Source organism: Aotus nancymaae, unplaced genomic scaffold, assembly GCF_030222135.1.
Source record: "Aotus nancymaae isolate 86718 unplaced genomic scaffold, 86718_ANA_hifiasm-v0.15.2.pri h1tg000019l, whole genome shotgun sequence".
NCBI classification, from domain to species: Eukaryota; Metazoa; Chordata; class Mammalia; order Primates; family Aotidae; genus Aotus; species Aotus nancymaae.
In genome coordinates, this window is record NW_026988431.1 from 61,457,006 (window position 1) to 61,475,928 (window position 18,923).

Genomic DNA, 18,923 nt, shown 5'->3' on the forward strand with positions numbered 1-18,923 from the left:
TTTTTCTCCTACACCCCATCAGTCAGCAGATTTGCTTGGCGTCACCTTGAAAATGCATCCAGCAGCAATGCCCTGGCTCACTCCCTACTTCTGCCCCAGCCTCTCTCCACTTCCAGCCACAGGAGACCTGTGTGAGCTGAATCCATTGCAGCCTCCTCTGCTCAGACCCACAGCGGTCCCATTTTCCTTGGTCTGAACCAAAGGCCCCACAGTGGCCCACTAGGCCCGCCCCGAGCTGCCTCATTGCCTCCAGCCTCACCTTCCACCCGTCTCCATCCCTTTCCTTCCTACCCCCCTTCCTCATCCTCATATCTGCCTGATGTTCACACATCTCTCCAGGCATCTGCTTTAGCTGTTCCCTCTGCACGGACCACCCTCACTCCAGAAGACCCTTGTCCCCTCCAGCACCCCCTGCAGTCAGGGCCACCTCCCTCACCACCTTCCAGCAAGGACATGTCCCACCCATCCCTATCCTCCCAGCAGCTCCCTTCCTTGGCCTGTCCTGGGTTCATTTTTGCTTTTCCCCAGCACTTTCCATTTCCTAAAGGGCCCTGCAGGAAGCACCTGGCAGGGGGAGACGGCCTTGCTCTCCTTAGACTGAAAGCTCCACAGCAGCACGGGCCCCTCCCTGTGGCAGACTCAGTATCTAGTTAGTGCTCCATATGCAGAAGGTGCTGGTTCAGTGTTTGAGAACTACGGAAGAAAGGCGGGAGGGGAGAAGGGTAGGAGAGAGGAAGGGAAGAAGGGAGGGAGGGGAGGAAAGATAGGAAAGGGGAGGACAGATGGAGGGAAGGAAAGAGTTGAAAGAGGAAGAGAAGGAATGAGGGAGGAGAGGAAGATAGGGAGGAGGGAGGGGAAAAAAGAGAGGGCAGAAAGAAAGGGCGGGAAAGCAGAAGAAAGGAGTAGGGAAGAAAGAAAGGCGGGAGAGAGGGAGGGAGGGAAGGGGGATGGAGGGAAGGAACTTATTTCCTCTCTAGGCCCAGCTGTCCCAATGTCCATCTGTCACTTGGACTGTTTCTCCAGCCTCCTGCGTGGCCTCCTCCGGGCACAGTGACTCACGCCTGTAATCCCAGCACTTTGGGAGGTCGAGGCAGGTGGATCACCTGAGTTCAGGAGTTCGAAACCAGACTGGTCAACATGGGAAAATGCCATCTCTATTAAAAGATACAAAGATTAGCTGAGCATCATGCCAGGCACCTATAATCCCAGCTACTCTAGAATCTCAGACAGGAGAATCACTTGAACACGGGAGGCAGAGGTTACAGTGAGCCAAGATCACGCCACTGCACTCCAGCCTGGTAACAGAGCAAGATTCCATCGCAAAAAATAACAGAAACCCTTCTCCAGACAGCTGCCTTCTGATGATGCCCCCCTCCCCTGTTGAAGCACAGGAGACCCCGAACTCCTGACTGACCCTAAAGTGCCAAGTGACCCTGCCCACGCACTCCTCTGGCCACACTGAGTGTCCTCTGAGTCATGCTGCTCCCTGTGCCTGGGTTTTTGCTGCCCCTGTCTCAAAGCCTCCCCTCCCTCTTCCTGGCTCCATCCTCTCATTCTCTTCCTGCCCAGCACCCACCTCCTGGTCATTTAAGGTATAGCTTAGGCTGTAATCCCAGCACCTTAGGAGGCCAGGGGCAGAGGATCACTTGAGCCCAAGAGCTTGAGACCAGCCTGGGCAACATAGTGAGACCCCCCTAACCACCAAAAATGTGAAAGAAAGAAAAAAAGATGTAGCTCAGGCATTACCCACCTCCAGGTAGCCTTCCTGATGGTGCCATTCCCAGGTGGGCTCAGGGGCAGCCTCTGTTCTCTGGGCATCAGAAACTGCCTCCCTGGGGCAGTGGTCCTGGGTCAGCTCCTGCAGGAGTCCAGGCAAAGAATGATGGTGGATGGATCAGGACTGAGGGTCAGAGATGCGGAGAGGCAGACAGCTTTGGGATGCAGTTGGCGAGATCAGTGGGATTTGCTGCAGGGTGACTGTCAGGGTGCAGGGGAGAATTCTGGACCAGCCGTGTCTTCATCTCTCTCTTCCCTCCAATCCCAGGAGAGCAAATGAGGCAGAAGGACTTGCAGGCCAGGCTCACCAGCTCCATCCTCAGGTACTGGAGGACCATCTCATTCTATGGCTGGGAGGGAGCCTTTCTGGACAAAGTCCTGGGCATCCGAGGCCAGGAGCTGGGCACCTTGTGGACCTCTGGCCCCCTCTTCTCCGTGTCATTGGTGTCCTTCCAAGCGTCTACATTTCTAGTGATGTCACTCTGGTCTCTATGCCGAGCAGGACTGGGGAAGGAGTGTGGTGGTCAGGAGGCGAGGTAGGTGGAGCCTCCCAGATCGTACCACCCAGTCCATCAAAACCCACACATTCTGGATCCTGTTCTCTCAGGGTTCCTGCTGTCTTCTGTGTGAACAAATTAATCACATCATCCTGGTGAAGGTGGCAGCGGCTGGTGAGGTCTGCTATTCTGAGAGTTCCAGGCTTCTACTGATGTGGGGATGAGGGTTCAGGTGCAGGCGGACTGCAGAGGTAGAATCCAGGGTCTGAGTGGCTTTTCTGCTGCTGGCCAGCAGATGTCCACAGTCACCCTGTCACTGACGTGATCCTTGTCCTGCCATTATGTCATTTATTTCCAATGGCTGTCAGAACACTCTTCCTAAAGCACATGTTTAAATTCCTAAAGAATTTAAACATGTTAATACATAGGCCAGGCACAGTGACTCACGCCTGCCATCCCAGCTCTTTGGGAGGCTGAGGTGGCTTGAACCCGGGTGGTGGAGATTGCAGTGAGCCGAGATTATGCCACCTCACTCCAGCCTGTGCGACAGAGCAAGACTTTGCCTCAAAAACAAAACTAAACAAAAGGACCACAAATGGGACCAACCCCTGGAGCCCTCCCAGGCTGCTCTTCCCAGGAGTCCCCAGGCTCAGCCCTCATGTCTCTCACCTTGACAGAGAGGCCTTTCCTGACCACCTTCTCCTCCACCACAGCACCCCTGCTCGTGCTAGTGCACTTTACACCTGCACCTGATTTCTCTTTACTTTTTTATTTTTGAACACAGTGTCTTGCTCTGTTCCCCAGGCTGGAGTGCAGTGATGCAATATAGGCTCACTGCAACCTCCACCTCCCAAGTTCAAGCAATCCTCCCACCTCACCCTCCTGAGTAGCTAGGATTACAGGCAGGTGACACCACGTGTGGCTTTTTTTTTTTTTTGTACTTTTAGTAGAGATGGCATTTCACCATGTTGGCCAGGCTGGTCTTGAACTCCTAACCTCAAGGGATCCATCCACCTCAGCCTCTCAAAGTGCTGGGATTACAGATGTGAGCCACTGCACCTGGCCACACCCACTTTAGTATTTATTCTTCAAAGCTCTTTCCACCTGTTGTTCTTTCTGCATTACTGGTTTGTTTGTGGATCGCCTCTTTCCCCCTCAGTAGAATGATGGATCCATTAAGAGAGCAGCAACTTTGTTTTGTTCATTGCTGTTTCCCCAGAACTTGGAAACCCATCGGATATATGATAACCAGGCAGTTGTTATTAGTGGAATGAATGAATGTAAGAATGAATGAATGGCCAGGTGCTGTGGCTCATGCCTGTAATCTCAGCACTTTGGGAAGCTGAGGTGGGTAGATTGCTTGAAGTCAGGAGTTCAAGACCTGCCTCACCAACATGGTGAAATGCCATCTCTACTAAAAACACAGAAGTTAGCTAGGAATGGTGGTGCACACCTGTAATCCCAGCTACTCGGGAGGCTGAGAAATGAGAATTGCCTACACCCAGGAGGTGGAGGTTGTAGTGAGTTGGGATCATGCCACTGCACTGTAGCCTGGCAGAAAGAGAGAGACTGTTTCAGAAATAAATAAAAATAATTAAAAAAAGAATGAATGAAAGACAAGAAGGCCTAGATAGAAGGAATAAGTTGCAGTAATCAATAGTGCACAAGGGAAATTACAGTGAATGAGAATTTATTTGAATATTTCAAGATAGCTAGAAAAGAAGTATTTTTGTGTTCCCAAAACAAAAGATAAATATTTGAGGTGATGACTGTCTCAGTTATACTGATTTGATCATTACATATTGTCTACAGCTGGGGTCCCCAACTGTCCTGGGCACGGATCAGTACCAGTTTATAGCCTGTTTTTTTTTTTTTATTTTTGAGACAGAATCTCCCTCTGTGCATGCAGTGGTGCGACCTCGGGTCAATGTAACCTCCACCTCCGAGGTTCAAGCAATTCTCCTGCCTCAGCCTCCTGAGTAGCTGGGATTACAGGCAGGTACCACCACACCTGGCTAATTTTGTATTTTTAGTAGACATGGGGTTTCACCATGTTGACCAGGCTGGTCCCAAACTCCTTACTTCAGGTGATTCACCCTCCTCAGTCTCCCAAAGTGCTGGGATTACAAGTGTGAACCATTGCATCCGACTTTTTTTTTTTTTTTTTTTTTTCACACGGAGTTTCACTCTTGTTGCCCAGGCTGAAATGCAATGGCATGATCCTGGCTCTCTGCAGTCTCTGTCTCCGAGATTCAAGCGACTTTCCTGCCTTAGACTCCCAAGTAGCTGGGATTACAGGCATGAGCCACTGTGCCCGGCTCACCTGTTAGGAACTGGACAGGCAGCACAGCAGGAGAGCAGCGGGCGGGCGATGGAGGCTTCATCTGTGTTCACAGTGACTCCTTACTGCTGGTATCACCGCCTGAGCTCCACCTCTTGTCAGATCGGTGGCGGTGTTAGAGTCTCATAGGAGCACAAACCCTACTGTAAACACACATGCGAGGGAGGTGGGCTGCCTGCTTCTTATGAGAATCCAATGCCTGATGATCTGTCACTGTCTCCCGTCACCCCCAGAAGGGACCATCTAGTTTGAAGGAAACAAGCTCAGGGCTCCCACTGATTCTACGTTACGGTGAGTTGTGTAAGTATTTCATTATATATTACAATGTAATAATAATAGAATTAGGCCGGGCACAGTGGCTCATGCCTGTCATCCCAGCACTTTGGAGACTGAGGCATGCGGATCACCTAAGGTCGGGAGTTCAAGACCAGCCTGGCCAACCTGTTGAAACCCTGTCTCTACTAAAAGTACAAAAGCTAGCTGGGTGTGGTGGCAAAAACCTGTAATCCCAGCTACTTGGGAGGCTGAGGCAGGAGAATTGCTTGAACCCAGGAGCAGAGTTTGCAGTGAGCCAAGATCGCAGCATTTTGGTAGGCTGAAGTGGGAGGATCACCTGAAGTCAGTAGTTCGAGAGCAGCCTGGCCCAGTGGTGAAACCCTGTGTCTAAGAAAAATACAAAAATTAGCTGGGTGAGGTGGTAGGCACCTATAAGCTGAGCTACTCGGAGGCTGAGGCAAAAGAATTACTTGAACCCAGGAGATGGAGGTTGCAGTGAGCTGGGATCATGTCCCTGAACTCCAGCCTGGGTGATAGAGCAAGATTCTGTCTCAAAAAAAAAAAAGGCAGGCCAGTTACAATGGCTTATACCTGTAATCCCAGAAATTTGGGAGGCCAAGGTGGGAAGATCACTTGAGTCTAGGAGTTCCAGGTAAAGGTAGGCAACACAGCAAGACCCCATCTCTACAAAACATTTAAAAAATATTAGCCAGGCACAGTGGCATGTGCCTGTAGTCTCAGCTACTCAGGAGGCTGAGGCAAGAGGATTGCTGGATCCCAGGAGGTGGAGGCTGCAGTGAGCCATGCTTGTGCCACTGCACTCCAGCCTGGGTGACAGAGTGAGACCCTGTCTCTCAAAAAAGGAATTAAGAGTAGAGAAAGGTATGAATTGAAGATCAAGCATGCCACGTCCCAGATTTCCTGCAGAAGTGTTGTTGCACGCCCCAAGAAATCTGCATTCATTTCCCAGTGCTGCCTTAACAAAGCACCCTTAACTTTGTGGCTTCAACCACAGAGATTTATTCTCACAGTTCTGGAGGCCAGGAGTCTGAAATCAAGGGATTTTTTATTGTTTGTTTGTTTTTCCTGTGAAGGCTGTGTGGGAGGGTCTGTCCCAGGTCTCGCTCCTGGATTCTCGGAGCCTCCAGACTTCCTTGGCTCGTAGGTGGTCGTCTGTCTCTGTCTTGACATTGTCTTCACTTTGTAGGTGTCTTTGTCACATCCCCTGTTTATAAGGACACCAGTCACATGGGATTAGGATTCACCTTCATTATCTCAGCTTAGCTTGATCACATGTGAAGAGCCTATTTCCCAATAAGGTCGCATCCACAGACCCTGTGACGTAGGGCTTCAGCGTCTTTCGGGGAGACACAGGACAATGCATAATGTTATAGATTTGCAAATATTTTTAGTTTGAGTTTCTTGGTTTTATTTTTTCTTTTTCGCATCAGATGGGTGATGTGATGATACCGTAACAAGTTTTGAGGAAGGTACATATCATAAAACAGCATGAAAACCCAATCGTCTTGCTTAGGTTTTGGTTTTTTAATTTTAATTTTTCTTGAGTCAGGGTCTTGCTCTGTTACTCAGGCTGGAGTGCAGTGGTGCAAACATTGCCGACTGCAGCCTCGACCTCTTGGGCTCCAGCGATCTTCCCACCTCAGCCTCCCAAAGTGCCAGGATTACAGGAATGAGCCATGCCCAGCTGTTCCCTCTCTTTGTTTGTACCTTGCTCTTTTTACTCAAAAATATACCTTTGTGGCTGGGCATACTGGCTGACACCTGTAATTCTCAGCACTATGGGAGGCCAAGGCAGGTGGATCACTTGAGGTCAGGAGTTCAAGACCAGCCTGGCCAACATGGTGAAACCCCATCTCTGCTAAAAACACAAAAAGTAGCCAGATGTGGTGGTAAGCATCTGTAATCCCATCTATTTGGAAAGCTGAGACAGGAGAACTACTTGAACCTGAGGGACAGAGGTTGTGGTGAGCCAAGATCATGCAACTTCACTTCAGCTTGGGCAATGGAGTGAGAGTCCATCTCAAAAAAGAAAAAAAAATCTAAATGAATTAACATTAAAGAAAATGAAAGATTTAGTTGTTTGGCTGTGTGGGCCACATTTCACGTGCTCCACAGCTACAGATGGCCCTGCAACACGGTCTTTATTGCAAAAATTTCTACTGGTTTGTGCTGGTGCAGCCTTAAAGCCGCTCTCCCACCCCTCCTGAAAGCCAACCACTGTTAGGGTTTTTTTTTTGGTGATTCCTTTCTGAGATGATCTATGCACACAATCAGCACATGGAGTTAATGTATCCACTTAAAAAAAATCAGTGTCTCCCCTGTAGTGCGAATGACAATGTAATAGTCCGTGGAATGGAATGTATTCAGCTATGTTAATAATGAAGTGCTCCTGAGTTTTTCCCAGGTTTCCTCTCTTACAATTATTCTGTGGTGAACACCATTCTCTCTGCAGAGTAAATTCTTAGCAGTGGAATTCCCTGGCCACAAGGTTTATATGTTTTTCTCATTTCTTTTCTTTTTTCTTCCTCTCTTTTTTCTTTCCTTTCCCTCCCTTCCTCTATTCCCTCTGTTTTCCTCTTCCTACCTCTTTCCCCCCTTTCCCCCATGTGTTTTCCCCCTCTCTTCTCCCCTTTTCTCTCTCCCCCACTTTTCTCTTTCTTTTACAAGGTCTTCTATGCAATGGCATGATCCTAAATCACTGCAGCCTCCAACCCCTGGGCCCAAGCGATCCTCTTGCCTCAGCGTCTCAAGTAATTGGGACTAAGGCCTGTGCCACCAAATGCTCTTCTATGTTTTTCTTTTCTTTTTTGTGGAGATGGGTTTCACTATGTTGTTCAGGCTCATTTTCATCTTAGTAGGTGCTTTTCAAGGGTTCTTACCCAAGGGTACCAGGATGGAACTTAGTGAGTCACTTGAAGCCCTTGTCATTGTGTTGAAGTTTTATGTCTGTCTCCTCCATCTTGGGGAGAAGATTTAAAACTTCTATCCCATTTTCAAGTAGATCGGTGACTTCAAAAAGTGTACAAACGTTGGGCAGCAAGGCGGGAGGATCACATGAAGTCAGCAATTTAGGACCAGGCTGGCCAAGAAGGTGAAACCCTGTCTCTACTAAAAATATAAAACTTACCTGGGTGTGGTGATGCACGCCTGTAGGTCCAGCTTCTCAGGAGGCTGAGGCAGGTGAATTGCTTGAATCTGGAAGGTGCAGGTTGCAGTGAGTCGAAATCGCGCCACTGCACTCCAGCCAGGATACAAATAGCAACTTTAGACTTGGTCCCGCCAGGTATAACCACTGGGCACGTTGAGCAGTGGGTGTCCTGATTTTGCCTCAGTTTCCAGTGTCTTCTCAGAGAGGCCAGGAGTGGAGCATCTGAAGCCAGGCTGGATGTTTTGTTGCATAAATACTCTCTCTACTTCCACCTGTGCCGTCAGCCTGGGTGGGGAGAAGACCCATGTCAGGGGAGAGCCGTCTTCCTCCTAAAGCCCCACCTGTCTGACGGCTGAGACTTCTGCTTCATTTCCAGAACTCCCAGGGGCCCTTGAATGTCTTGTTATTTGCTAAATGTGCAAGCACAGATTGTCTGTACCTCCCCTTGAACCTTCCTGCCACTCCCTATAGAGCTGTCTGAAGCCTGGAAATCTTTATTTGCCTTTGGAGAAATTCTATTTCCATCTGCCCCAGACTCATCAAAATTACAGTAACAGCTGGTGCTCTGTAACTTTCTGGAGCCTGTTCCAGCAGACAGGAGGTCCCTTCTTCAAGTCCTCTTTGTAACCCCATACAAGATGAGGAAACTGAGGCAGATAAGCTCATAAATGCAAAGTGCCAGAGTTTGGGTTCAACTTGTCTCAAAGTTTATGGGATTTAAGGTTGATGTGGGAAGTGTTCTGTTTGGCAGCCCCTCCCCTAGTGTGTGGAGGTTGGGTCCTGGGTTTCCTGGAGAGCCCCAGTTTATGCCTGCTGACCTGACGCATTTGTAACTAGTGTTCTCTTTAACTGCAAAGTGTAGTTTGGGAGAGAAATTCTGTGCTCACCCTGTTCACATGCACCCTGAGGAAGCTCTGACACCACCGCACAGCCTCTGATACACACTGGAGAAAGCCGGTGCTAGATTGTGCCTGTCAGCAGGCACATCTACAACCATGTGTAGACATATCTGTACACATACATCCATGTACACACATTCATATATATACATGTCTTTACACACATCCACACACATGTCTGTATACACACACCTACATATAGACACATCCATGTACACACACATCACTGTACACACACATCCATATTCACACAATACACACATATCTGTGTGTTTACATGTGTATAATACACATGTACACACATCCATGTACAGATACATCTGTTCACAGATGCACACATGTTGGTGGGTATTGGGGAAACACAGCATTAAGTAGTGATGGTCTGGTAATAGCGAGTACTGTTTTGACATCTTTTGGGTGAACTGACCAGCTAGTGGCCATCAGAGGTGTGTGTGGGGTGTGTTTGCAGGTTGGTAGGGCCATCAAAGATGGTATTTGTAGTTGTTCATGGCTTTTCTAGAAGAACTCCCATGTGGGACCTTGGAGTGTAGTGAGCTGTCCCCCTGGCCCACCTGTCAGTGTCTGCACCAGTGACCAACGAGGTTCTGGCTTCACTGGCCTTAAGGAGTTTGGAAGAAATGCTGGTGTGCCATCATTCGACATGTCTGGTTACCGCTTGGAGATCAGTTGCCAGTGGCAGGATGGGAGCCAGGAGAGCCAGGAGGATGTTGCAGTGAGACAGGCATGATGACCAGGGCTGGAGCTGGTGCACAGCAGAGGTGACAGATGGCGTTGTTTCTGCTCACATTCCATAGCGACGGTTGACTGAGTTCCTGATGGATCCAACGACAGGGTTGTCAAGGAGAGAAGAGAAGTTCTTTGTATTTGTGTCTGAGTTTGTAACACAAGTTTCTAATTTTGAGAAATCTGGAGTTTAAAAAAATGAGGGAGGACTGGGCACAGTGGCTCACGTCTGTAATCCCAGCACTTTGGGAGGCCGAGGTGGGTGGATCACTTGGGCTTAGGAGTTTGAGACCAGCCTGGCCAACATAGCAAAACCCCATCTTTACTAAAAATAGAAAAATTAGCTGGGCACTGCAGTGTGTGCCTGTCATCCCAGCCACTTGGGAGGCTGAGGCAGGATAATCACTTGAACCGAGGAGGCAAAGGTTGCAGTGAACCAGGATGCCACCACTGCACTGTAGCCTGGGTGACAGACTGAGACTCCGTCTCAAGAATAAACAAAAATTCGGGAAGGATCGGCATAGAAAGCCATTAGCTGGGCTGTCTCCTGCCCTCTCTCCAGTCCCAGCTTGTGTGGTCATGGCTGGGTCTGCTGGTGAAGCCAGTAGTGTCAGTGTCTGCACCAGCTGACAGGAAGGCCATTTCAGGGCTAGAATGACTTGCAGCCATGGTCGACAAGGCTGAGCAGTTCCAGGCACACCTGGAGATAAAACTGGTGATAGGGGCAGCCCTGTCATCTTTATAGAGAACTTGACATGGCAGGTGGTCAGCAAGCTGGCCTCTCTGCATCACTGAGCCATCTGCTGAGTGACCAGGCCCATGTGACAGGTAGGAGATGAGACCTTTTGTGCCCCGTCTCCTTTGTGGCCAGGCTAGGGTGTGGACCAAATGCCTCCTGATGGTTATCATCAACCCAGCCTGTCAATATCAACATCCCATCCAAGGACAGATACAGGCTCAGTGTGAGCCCCCAGAACCTCCCCCAACCTCCAACTGCCCCCACACACCTTAAAATAGCAGCTTTTGGGCTGTTTTAATTCTCACCCACGATAAGAAACACATGTAACATTTTGTCCTAAAATACACGGGGAATTTAAAACACATGCACAGGCTGAGCAGGTGCTGGCCCTGTTCCAGAGCTAGGGTGGTAGTGCCTGGGTGTGCCACTTATGTGTTCTGAAAGATTCCAAGGTAAGGACAGGAGCTGTGACTGGTGGCACTTGGAGCGGTGGCTGTTGACTACCTCATGTGGGTGTTTGGGAGTCATAACAGCTGGCCCATTTCCACCTGTGTGTTCTGGATGACCTTCAGTGTTGCAGAAGCAGAAGCTTCAGAAAGTGAAATTTACCCAACAACCCATGATGTGTGGTTAATTATTTTGTCATCTGTCCTATTTGATTTTGTTTCATTCTACATTTTTTTTTTTGAGACAGTCTCGCAGTGTTGTCAGGACTGGATGCAATGGTGCAATCTTGGCTCACCGCAACCTCCATCTCCTGGGTTCAAGCGATTCTCCTGCCTCAGCCTCCCGAGTAGTTGGGATTACAGGTGCCCAGTGCCATACTTGGTTAATTTTTTTTTTTGTATTTCTAGTAGAGATGCTGTATCACTATGTTGGACAGGCTGGTCCCGAACTCCTGACCTCAGGAAATCTGCCTGCCTTGGTCTCCCAAAGTGCTGGGATTACAGGCATGAGCCACTGTGCCTGGCCTCATTCTACTTTATTCTTGGGCCAAGCACAGTGTCCCATGCCTATAATCCCAGCACTTTGGGAAGCCAAGGCAGGTGAGCCCAGGAGTTTAAGGCCAGCCTGGGAAACATAGTGAGACCCCTGATTCTACAAAAAATATGCATATATGTATATATATATACAAAAATTAGACAATGTGATAGCACATGTCTGTAGTTACAGCTACTTGGGTGTCTGAGGTAGGAGAATTGATTGAGCCTGGGAGGTCAAGGCTGCAGTGAGCTGTGATCAGGCCTGTCTGTGGGCTGTTGTGCAGGGTACAGGTGTTGACTCTTCAAGGAACCCCCAACCCCAAGGCCCCTGGTGTATTCATGATTCCCCTCTTTGCCTGGGGCTGGGGGTTTTTGTCCCTGGGGTCTGACACTTACACCTGCCTGCTCTCTGTCCCTGCAGCATTGCTGGAAAGGAAGGAGGAGGATGGAGGCTGGGTGGCCGCCCTGGGTGCTGAACTCTTCGTGCCGGGGCTGGTGGGGCTGCGTGCCCTTGGCCTGCTGCAGCAGTGGGGCCGGCTCTGGAGCAACTCCCTGAGGATCCAGTACAGCCTCCTGGGTAAGGCACCACACGCCTGGCTGCGGGGCAGTTGGAGGTGGCAGGGCCTGCCCTGTTTCTTGTGCCTGTGGCTCTGCGAGCTAAGATATGCTGTCACCACAGGATTTTCCATTAGTCATTCTGTGGGCTCTGAGTAGGACTTAGTATCTGCTCATTAAAAAAAAAGGAGGGTCTGTTAAGGGGAAGTCTCTCATCTCTTAAGACCTCCCCATGGACAAGTTCTAATGGAGTGACAGGTGAAGCAGAGCACAGGGGTGGGAGGACACAGCTGAGGCCAGGCTGGGCTAGGCCCTCCTCTTGGATCCCTGGTGGAGGGCTGCCTGGCAGAGGAGGGCAGCAGTCCCTTGATCAATCCTCACAGCTCAGGCAAAGCAGCCAGTGCACCAGTGCAGCACCAGCCAGAGGCTGCAGACAGAGAGCGGCTTAGACGGTGCCTACAGGCTGGAGCTGGGTCACAAGCTCCACTGCACACAGATCCCGGCCTTCAGCCACAAGGTGGGTGCCCAGGCCAGGTGGGATGTCCAGAGAGAGCACGAGAGTCTGGCAAGTGGTGATTTGAGTACCCTGAGCTCATCCCCAAAGAGGTGAACTTGCTGCCAATAGCACAGCCATATAGGAATGGATCCAGGCCTGGCACTTCAGCCTCAGTCTTATGTCTATTCATCCAGTGTTGCTTCAGACCAGGAGGCAGAGGTTGCAATGAGCCAACATGGTGCCACTGCACTCCAGCCTGGGTAAAAGAGTGAGATTTTTATCTCTAAAATAAACAAATAATAAATTAAAAAAAAAAAAGGTCAGGTGCAGTGGCTCACACTTGTAATTCCAGCACTTTGGGAGTCTGAGGCGGGTGGATCATGAGGTCAGGAGCTCAAGACCAGCCTGGCCAAATGGTGAAACCCTATCTCTACTAAAAACACAAAAATTAGCCTGGTGTAGTGGTGGGTGCCTGTAATCCCAGCTTCTCTGGAGGCTGAGGTAGGAGAATCGCTTGAACTGGAGGGGAGCTATGGGAAGCACTGGGTCAAGAGCAGCAGCAAACCTTCAAGAATGACTCAGGGCCCACTTGAGCAATCACTTCATGGAGGTAGGCCCAGTCATTGCAGCAGACCCGTGCCCTGTGAGTCCAGCATGGACAGTGGGAGCAAGGGAACCCCTCATGGCCCTCTGGCCCTGGCTCCAAGGATGCAGGCAGCTGAGACTCAGCCTTGGTGAGTTTCTCTTTTGCACCTCCAGCCCCACGTCCCCAGGGGTGAGAAATGCTTGTCACAGTGCCAACGACTGGAAGGAAGTCTTGGGAAACACAGATTTCCAACCGTAAAAATGCCTTTTGGAAACAGCAGTTCACTTTTAGTTTTTCTCAGAGTGGGAGTTCTTTTGTTGAGTTAGGAATCATGGTGTGCTCAGCAGATGAACAGGTGGTGGTTCTTCTTCAGCACGCATTTAATCTTGTACATTTTTTTTTCCTTTTCACATCCAGTCCTGCAAATGGTGGTTTTTTTTTTTGAGATGGAGTCTCGCTGTGTCACCAGGCTGGAGCACAGTGGCATGATTTCAGCTCACTGCAAACTCTGCTTCTCATATTCAAGTGATTCTCCTGCCTCAGTCTCCCAAATAGTTGGGACTACAGGCATGGACCACAATGTCTGGCTCATTTTTTGTATTTTCAGTAGAGACGGGGTTTCATCATTTTGGCAAGTATGGTCTTGATCTCTTGACCTCGTGATCCACCAGCCTCAGCCTCCCAAAATGCTGGGATTATAAATGTGAGCCACCGTGCCTGGCCCCACCTTCTTTTTATTTATTTATTTATTTATTTTAATTTTAATTTTAATCTTTTTATTGCATTTTAGGTTTTGGGGTACATGTGAAGAACTTGCAAGATTATTGCATAGGTACACACATGGCAGTGTGATGTGCTGCCTTCCTCCCCATCACCTATATCTGGCATTTCTCCCCATGCTATCTCTCCCCAACTCCACACCCCCCAACTGTCCCTCCCCTATTTCCCCCCTACAGACACCATTGTGTGATGCTCCCCTCCCTGTGTCCATGTGTTCTCATTGTTCAACACTGACCTATGAGGGAGAACATGTGGTGTTTGATTTTCTGTTCTTGTGTGAGTTTACTAAGAATGATGGTTTCCAGGTTCATCCATGTCCCTACAAAGGACACAAACTCATCGTTTTTTATGGCTGCTTAGTATTCCATGGTATATATGTGCCACATTTTCTCTGTCCACTATATCATCGATGGGCATTTGGGTTGGATCCAGGTCTTTGGTATTGTAAACAATGCTGCAGTGAACATTCTTTTGCATGTGTCCTTATAGTAGAATGATTTATAAACGTTTGGATACATACCCAGTAATGGGATTGCTGGGTCAAATGGAATTTCTATTTCTAGGTCCTTGAGGAATTGCCACACTGTCTTCCACAATGGTTGAACTAATTTACACTCCCACCAACCATGTAAAAGTGTTCCTATTTCTCCACATCCTCTCCAGCATCTGTTGTCTCCAGATTTTTCAATGATCACCATTCTAACTGTCTTGAAAAGGTATCTCAATGTAGTTTTGATTTGCATTTCTCTAATGACCAGAGATGATGAGCATTTTTTCATGTTTGTTGGCCTCATGTATGTCTTCTTCTGTAAAGTGTCTGTTCATATCCTCTGCCCACTTTTGAATGGGCTTGTTTGTATTTTTCTTGTAAATGTGTTTTAGTTCTTTGTAGATTCTGATTATTAGCCCTTTGTCAGATGTGTAGATTGCAAAAATTTTTTCCCATTCTGTTGGTTGCCAATTCACGCTAATGACAGTTTCTTTCGCCGTGCAGAAGGTGTGGAGTTTGATTAGGTCCCATTTGTCTATTTTGGCTTTTGTTGCCCATGCTTTTGGTGTTTTGGTCATGAAGTCCTTGCCTATGCCTATGTCCTGAATGGTTTTGCCTAGGTTTTCTTCTAGGGGTTTGGTGGTGTTAGGTCTTATGTTTAAGTCTTTAATCCATCTGGAGTTAATTTTAGTGTAAGGTGTCAGGAAGGGGTGCAGTTTCTGCTTTCTGCATATGGCTAGCCAGTTTTTCAAACACCAGTTATTAAACAGGGCCCCCTTTCCCCATTGCTTGTTTTTGTCAGGTTTGTCAAAGATTGGATGGTTGTAGGTGTGTGATGTTGCCTCCAAGGCCTCTGTTCTGTTCCATTGGTCTATATCTCTGTTTTGGTACCAGTACTATGCTGTTTTGATTACTGTAGCTGTGTAGTATAGTTTGAGGTCTGGTAGTGTGGTGCTTCCCACTTTGTATTTTTTGCTTACAATTGACTTGGCTATGGAGGCTCTGTTTTGGTTCCATATGAAGTTTAAGGTGGTTTTTTCCAGTTCTGTGAAGAATGTCATTGGTAGCTTGATGGGGATAACGTTGAATCTGTAAGTTACTTTGGGCAGTATGGCCATTTTCATGATATTGATTGTTCCTAACCATTAACATGGAATGTTTCTCCATCTGTTTGTGTCCTCTCATTTTATTGAGCAGTGGTTTCTAGTTCTCCATGAAGAGGTCCTTTACATCCTTTGTTAGTTGTATTCCTAGGTATTTTATTCTCTTGGTAGCAATTGTGAATGGCAGTTCATTCTTGATGTGGCTCTCTTTAAGTCTGTTATTGGTGTATAGGAATACTTGTGATTTTTGCACATTGATTCTGTATCCTGAGACTTTGCTGAAGTTGCTTATCTGTTTCAGGAGATTTTGGGCTGAGACGAAGGGGTCTTCTAGATATACAATCATTTCGTCTGCAAAAAGAGACAATTTGACTTTATCCTTTCCTATTTGAATACTGTTTATTTCTTTTTCTTACCTGATTGATCTGTCTAGAACTTCCAATACTATATTGAATAGGAGTGGTGAGAGAGGTCATCCTTGTCTAGTGCCAGATTTCAAAGGGAATGCTTTCAGTTTTTGCCCATTCATTATGATATTGGCTGTTGGTTTGTTGTAAATAGCTTTTATTATTTTGAGGTACGTTCCATCAATACCTAGTGTATTGAGAGTTTTTTGCATAAAGGCTGTTGAATTTTGTCAAAGGCCTTCTCTGCATCAATTGAGATAATCTTGTGGTTTTTGTCTTTGGTTCTGTTTATGTGGTGAATTACGTTTATAGACTTGTGTATGTTGAACCAGCCTTGCATCCCCAGGATGAATCCTACTTGATCATGGTGGATAAGCTTTTTGATGTGCTGTTGCAATCGGTTTGCCAGTATTTTGTTGAAGATTTTTGCATCTATGTTTATAATGGATGTTGGCCTGAAGTTTTCTTTTCTTGCTGAGTCTCTGCCGGGTTTTGGTATCAAGATGATGTTGGTCTCATAAAATTATGTGGGAAGTATTCCCTCTTTGGATTGTTTGGAATAGTTTCAGAAGGAATGGTACCAGTTCCTCTTTGTATGTCTGGCAGAATTTGACTGTGAGTCCATCTGGACCTGGGCTTTTTTGGGTGGTAGGCTCCTAATTGATGCCTCAACTTCAGACCTTGTTATTGCTGTATTCAGGGTTTGGGCTTCCTTGTTTAGGCTTGGCATGATGCATGTGTCCAGGAATTTATTCATTTCTTCCAGGTTTGCTAGTTTATGTGCATAGAGTTGTTTGTAATAATCTCTGATGATGGTTTGTATTTCTGTGGAATCTGTGGTGATATCCCTTTATCGTTTTTTATTTATTTATTTTTATTTTGTTTTATTTCTTTATTTCTTTTTTATTTTTTTATTGCATTTTAGGTTTTGGGGTACATGTGAAAATAATGCAAGATTGTTGCATAGGTGCATACGTGGCAGTGTGATTTGCTGCCTTCCTCCCCTTCACCTATATGTGTCATTTCTCCCCATGCTATCTCTCCCCAAGTCCCCATCCCCCACTGTCCCCCCCACTCCCCCACAACCGACCCGTGTATAGTGCTCCCCTCCCTGTGTCCATGTGTTCCCATTGTTCAACATCCATCTATGAGTGAGATCATGCGGTGTTTGATTTTGTGTTATTGTGTCAGTTTGCTGAGAATGATGGTTTCCAGGTTCATCCATGTCCCTACAAAGGATGCGAACTCATCGTTTTTGATGGCTGCATAATATTCCATGGTGTATATTTGCCACACTTTCCCTGTCGAGTCTATCACTGATGGGCATTTGGGTTGGTTCCAGGTCTTTGCTATTGTCAACTGTGCTGCAATGAACGTTTGTGTCCATGTGTCCTTTTAGTAGAACGATTTATAATCCTTTGGATATATATCCCGTAATGGGATTGCTGGGTGAAATGGAATTTCTATTTCTAGGTCCTTGAGGAATCACCACACTGTCTTCCACAATGGTTGAACTAATTTACACTCCCACCAACGGTGTAAAATTGTTCCTATTTCTCCACATCCTCCAGCATCTGTTGTCTCCATATTTTTTAATGATCGCCGTTCTAACTGGCGTGAGATGGTATCTCAATGTAGTTTTGATTTGTGTTTCTCTAATGACCAGTGATGATGAGCATTTTTTCATATGTTTGTTGGCCTCATGTATGTCTTCTTTTGTAAAGTGTCTGTTCATATCCTTTGCCCACTTTTGAATGGGCTTGTTTGTTTTTTTTCTTGTAAATCTGTTTTAATTCATTGTAAATTCTGGATATCAGCCCTTTGTCAGATGGGTAGGCTGCAAAAATTTTTTCCCATTCTGTTGGTTGCCGATTCACTCTAATGACTGTTTCTTTCGCCATGCAGAAACTGTGGAGTTTGATTAGGTCCCATTTGTCTATTTTGGCTTTTGTTGCCAATGCTTTTGGTGTTTTGGTCATGAAGTCCTTGCCTACGCCTATGTCCTGAATGGTTTTGCCTAGGTTTTCTTCTAGGGATTTGATGGTGTTAGGTCTTATATCTAAATCTTTAATGCATCTGGAGTTAATTTTAGTGTAAGGTGTCAGGAAGGGGTCCAGTTTCTGCTTTCTGCACATGGCTAGCCAGTTTTCCAAACACCAGTTATTAAACAGGGATTCCTTTCCCCATTGGTTGTTTTTATCAGGTTTGTCAAAGATCGGATGGTTGTAGATGTGTGGCATTGCCTCTAAGGCCTCTGTTCTGTTCCATTGGTCTATATCTCTGTTTTGGTACCAGTACATGCTGTTTTGATAACTGTAGCCTTGTAGTATAGTTTGATGTCTGGTAGTGTGATGCATCCTGCTTTGTTATTTTTGCTTAGAATTGACTTGGCTATGGAGGCTCTGTTTTGGTTCCATATGAAGTTTAAGGTGGTTTTTTCCATTTCTGTGAAGAAGGTCATTGGTAGCTTGATGGGGATATCAATGAATCTGTAAATTACTTTGGGCAGTATGGCCATTTTTACGATATTGATTCTTCCTAACCATGAACATGGAATGTTTTCCCATCTGTTTGTGTCCTCTCTTATTTCATGGAGCAGTGGTTTGTAGTTCTCCTTGTAGAGGTCCTTTACATTCCTTGTCAGTTGTATTCATAGGTATTTTATTATCTTTTTAGCAGCTGTGAATGGCAGTTCGTTCTTGATGTGGCTCTCTTTAAGTGTGTTATTGGTGTATAGGAATACTTGTGATTTTTTTTTTTTTTTTTTTATTGCATTTTAGGTTTTGGGGTACATGTGAAAAACATGCAAGGTTGTTGCATAGGTGCATACGTGGCAGTGTGATTTGCTGCCTTCCTCCCCTTCACCCATATCTGGCATTTCTCCCCATGCTATCCCTCCCCAATTCCCCACCCCCCCGCTGTCCCCCCCACTCCCCCACAACAGACCCCCATGTATAGTGCTCCCCTCCCTGTGTCCGTGTGTTCTCCTTGTTCAACACCCGCCTATGAGTGAGAACATGTGGTGTTTGATTTTGTGTTCTTGTGTCAGATTGCTGAGAATGACGGTTTCCAGGTTCATCCA

At 47.0% G+C, this 18,923-nt stretch overlaps 1 pseudogene; it reads right to left on the reverse strand.

Moving 5' to 3' along the window:
• Positions 1-6,335: 6,335 nt before the first annotated feature.
• Positions 6,336-6,433, reverse strand: LOC135275976 (small nucleolar RNA U13; annotated as a pseudogene).
• Between the last annotated feature and the right edge of the window lie 12,490 nt (positions 6,434-18,923).